The sequence below is a fragment of the Echinops telfairi genome, unplaced genomic scaffold, assembly GCF_000313985.2.
Source record: "Echinops telfairi isolate 266 unplaced genomic scaffold, ASM31398v2 ScPeMD7_2565;HRSCAF=3150, whole genome shotgun sequence".
NCBI classification, from domain to species: Eukaryota; Metazoa; Chordata; class Mammalia; order Afrosoricida; family Tenrecidae; genus Echinops; species Echinops telfairi.
The window spans coordinates 2,482,169-2,486,934 of record NW_022106463.1 but is presented as its reverse complement, the minus strand read 5'-3'; positions in this window follow the sequence as shown (position 1 = coordinate 2,486,934).

The window sequence follows — 4,766 nt, the reverse complement described above, 5'->3', positions numbered from 1 at the left end:
TTGATTCATTGCCACACTTTATGGACTAGGATGTCAAAACAGGAACCCGGAAGTCTCACCACCAAATCCACTTTACTGGATGCCAGTTTGAAAGTGACCTTTAACCTGATTCTCAACACATTAAAGTTTAAGCCAAGGATAAAGGTAATCTGGTTTCCAATTGAGAAAGTATCCGTCCTGATCCTAGTCATTAACAATTCGAATGTCAAAACCTTCAAAAATGACCTGTAGGCTGAGCAGTGATGTCACTAGGGTTGGTGCCGTAATTAATGTCATGATCAATGGAGAAAAGATGGAAGTTGTCAGGGATTTTGTCTTGCTTGCTTAGATCCAGGTCTGCTGTTCAAAGAAGTAGCAGTTAAAGGATCAAACAATGCTTTGCATTAGGCAGATCTGCTGCATGAAACCTCTTTAGAATGTTGAAAAGTAGAGAGGTTATTTTAGGTACTAAAGTGTGCCTGGCCCAAGCCATGGTATTTTCAATCGTCTCATAAGCATGTCAAAATTGAACATTGAATAAAGATGAGCAAAGGAAAAAATGATGCATTTGAATTGTTGTGCTGGAGAAGAATATCGAACATATCATGGAATGCTAAAAGGACAAACCAGTCAGTCTTGGAAGAAGTATAGCCCGAGTGCTCCTTAGTGGCAAGAACAGTGAGACTTCATCTGACATACTTTGGACATGTTCCAGGAGCTAGTAGTCCCTGGAGAAGGCCATCATGCGTGGTGAAATACAGGGGCAGCAAAAAAGACGACATCCCTCAAGAAGATAAATTGACACAGTGGCTGCAAAAATGGGCTCAAGCATAGTTACAATGTGAAGATGGTGGTGGACCGGGCAGTGTTTCATTCTGCTGTGTGCATAAAGTTGCTGTGGGTCAGAATTGACTTACTAGTACCTAAAAACAACAACAACAGAACAACTTCATAGACCTCTTACATAACAGACCACACAGAAATCTAAGCAAGGTATATTATCATCCAGTTTTCTCATAGAATAATATCTGATACATATAGTAAATTGTTCAGCTATGGTAGTACAAGGGGTTACAAATTGAATGGCGAGCCCCCCAGCCATTCGGCAGAAGAAAGATGAGGCTTTCTGCTCCGATGCACATCTGCTGGCTTGGAAACTACTCAGACAGTTCTCCTCTAGCCTATGGGACCGCTGTGAGTCAGAATCAACTTGATGAGAGTGAGCTTGGCATGGTTTTGGGTGTTTCCCTGGAACTGCTACTACATTCCCCCAAATACTTATTGGCTTATGTTACCAAGTAGTAATTGTCACAATATTGTAGTTAAAACACTGGAATGTTTGACACAACCAGAGACGATACAAACGACCCACACTTTTAGCATCTACAAGCAAAAATCATGAGATTTGAAAATCAAGCCTACTGCCATCAAGTAGAGTCTGACTAATGGTAGGACAGGATGAAACTGCTCCATAGAGTTTCTAAGGCTGTAATTCTGCATGGAAACAGACAGCCTCAACTTTCTTCCACTTTTTGGTTTGAAGCCCAGTACTGAATTGACCAGGCCACAGCCTCTGTGATTTAAAATATCTGTATAATTAGGTAATGATGATCAGATGAAATTAAAAGGTTCAAAAACTAAATTAGTATATAGTGTTATCCTTGATATATACTGACATATATAAGCTGGAATTAGGAAAACTGGTTTTGGTTCTTTTAACTAACTACAGGGTACTTCTACAAAGAATTATTAACTTCTACACTGCACAACAATTTATAGACAGTTTTTTTGATGTCACCTCCTCTGACAGGACCAGCCGGCGTGGCCTATACCTCCCGCACCCCAACTGAGAAGTCAGTCGGACTGCACTGGGGTCAAGTCTAGTACTCCTATTCTGAAAATAGGACAGAGTAATATCTCTGATATTCCCAGAAAGGACCGCATTCACACAGCTACGCTTGCCCCAGACTTGTCTTGACTCAGAAACCCATATTATGACATGCCTCCTTACTCTGCGGAGCTGTGGTGGCACCGTAGTTACACACTGGGTTGGCCAACCTCAAAGTCAGAGGTTTAAAACTACCAGTGGCTCCAAAGGAAAAAGATGTGGCTTTCTACTCCCTTTAAGGGGGGAGGAAAGGGGAAGAAATGGGGAGCTGATATCAGGAGCTCAAGAGGAAAGAGAATGTATTGAAAATGATGGTGGTGGCATATGTGCAAAGGTGCTTGACACACTGGATGAATGTTGGATTGTGCTAAGCGATATAAGACCCCCCAATAAAGGTATCTTAAAAAAAAAAAGAAAACATTAAAGTGCTAAGAATGAAAAAAAAGAAGTTACAATTTCAGAACCCTCAAGGTGCTGTCTTACTCTGCCCTATAGAGTCACTTGAGTGGGAATCAACTCAACCGCAAGGGGAACTTTACTTTGGGCCATCATTCACTGTATTTCTTCTCTTAAGATGGAAAACCCAACGGTTTCTCTATAAGAAAATATCTGAGTGGCCCAGCTCTGATGTCCTTAGATGTCACCGAGCTCACACTTGCAGACCCACCAAGGGGTCCACTTCATTCCCTCATTCAAGATCCCTTTGTCTTTGGAGAATCTGCCTGGAAGCCATCGAGATGTCTCTCAGTTTTTTCACTTACCAATCAGAATGGTTCCCTTTGCCACATTGGTTTATGTCAGTTTGAGAATGACCACCACAAACACACATGACCGCTTCTCCTCAGATACCAGCTGCCCCTGGCCAGCAGGAATCTAGACCAGAACTCCCAAGTAAAATGAACACTGCCCTTCTGTGTTAGTCCAGGTAGACGAGAGAAACAAATTCATAGACATTCAAATGTGTATAAGAAAGAAGTTTATATACAAGAGCAATTGAATATTGAGAAAACATTCCAGCCCAGTACAGATCCAGTCCATAAGTCCAATATTAGCACATATGTCCAATACCAATCTATAAAGTCCTCTTCAGACTCACGAAACACATGCAATGATGCTGAATGCAGGAAGATCACAGGCCAGTGGGTGGGATGTCTTGTGGATCCAGTGGCGGTGTAAGCATCTCAGTGCTGGCAGGGGACTCTAGGTGGTTCCACCAGCTCAGGGCACTAGCATATTTCCATGTGTCTTATCAGCTACAATGTCTCCCAGAGAGTGAGCTGAGAGAGAAAGTCTCTCCCACCTCGAAGGAGGAATAAAGGAGTTCCCTGAATCCTCAGGAGAAGGCCATGCCCAAACAGAGGCCTCATTGGCTACAACCTGACTGACAGACTAGACACCACCCCTTTACTCTTAATCCTCAAATTGACACCAGATTATGTAGCTACCACACCTTCCAAAAGACAAGTCAAAGAGACAGACAGGAGGCACAAGACGGGATGTCCACACAGCACTCTAACTTCATATTCATGTACTCAGACCCAGAGGCTTCCCTGTATCCTTCAGAAGGTGAGCTCTGATACTGGGAGCCCACATGGCCGCTGTAATTTCTGACTTCCTGACTCCAACTACTCTTTTGGCTTCAGTAATTCACTAGAATGACTCACCCCACTCGAGAAAAAAAAAGTGCTATACTTATTATTATATCTTTTTATAATGTCTATAAATCAGGCCAAAAGACTGTCTTGGAAGAAGTACAGACAGAGAGCTGCTTAGTGGCAAGGATGGTGAGATTTCATCTTACATCCTTTGGACATGTTGTCAGGAGAGACCAGGCCCTGGAGCAGGTAAAGCAGAAAAGCAGGGGAAAAGAGGAAGGGCATTATGATCATTACATAATCTAGTGTCACCTTGTGGAGGAGGGGAGTCTAGCCTGTCAATCAGGTCGCAGCTTGATGACCTTATTTGGAGGCGCTATACTTGGGTCACTGGAGATGGGACACAGACCGTTCCCTTTGAGACAGGCCTATTGACAAGACACATGGAGCTACCCTGATGGAACCAGAGCCCTGGAACGAGAGGAGCCATGTGGAGACTCGTGCCAACGCTGAGATGAGTTGTTCCCACCACCCCTGGAGCCACACGACTTTCCCCCCACTGGCCTGGGATCGTCTTGCATTTAGCGTCATTGCATGTGTTGCGTGAGTCCGAAGAGGAATTTAATAGAGCGATATCATACATATGGGCTGATATCGGACTTATCGACTTGATCTGGACCGGGCTGGGATGTGTTCTGAACATGCAATTATATAAAGCTCTGTCTTATACACATGTGCGTGTTTACGAATTTGTGCCGTTAGTCCACCTGGACTCACACAGGAGGCGGATTGACGCGGTGGCTGCAATCAGGAGTTCCAGCAGAGGAAGAGCGGTGCGGATGGCACAGGCCCGCGCAGGGTTTCCTTCTGCTGTGCACAGGGTCACTCGACGTTGGAGCCAACTCCAGGGCCCCGAAGAGCAACAACCATAGCAACCCATCCGCATCAGCATCACGAAGAGGTTCATGAAGTAAGGTCTGGGATGGTGCTCAACATGAAGCCTCTATGTCCCCCAAAGTGATTTATTTTCCTCTTCTGTGCATGGATGTCTACCACCAACCGGGAAGCCAATGGAGCTTTTGTGTCCAGAGCTGTTAGTGAGGACCCCATTGCACAAAGCATTTCTAGACCCTTGAGGTCAGTGGCTATCACAAGGTGGCCCTTCTTCCATAAGGCCAGTCTATGTCTGGAGGTGGTAGTGAGGTTTTTACTAGGTGGGTCTTTCTGGCCTGGCGAGCCCCACCTCGGAGGCTCTTCATCTCTTTACTTGTTATGTATGGCCCAGGGTCCTTATGGAAGACACT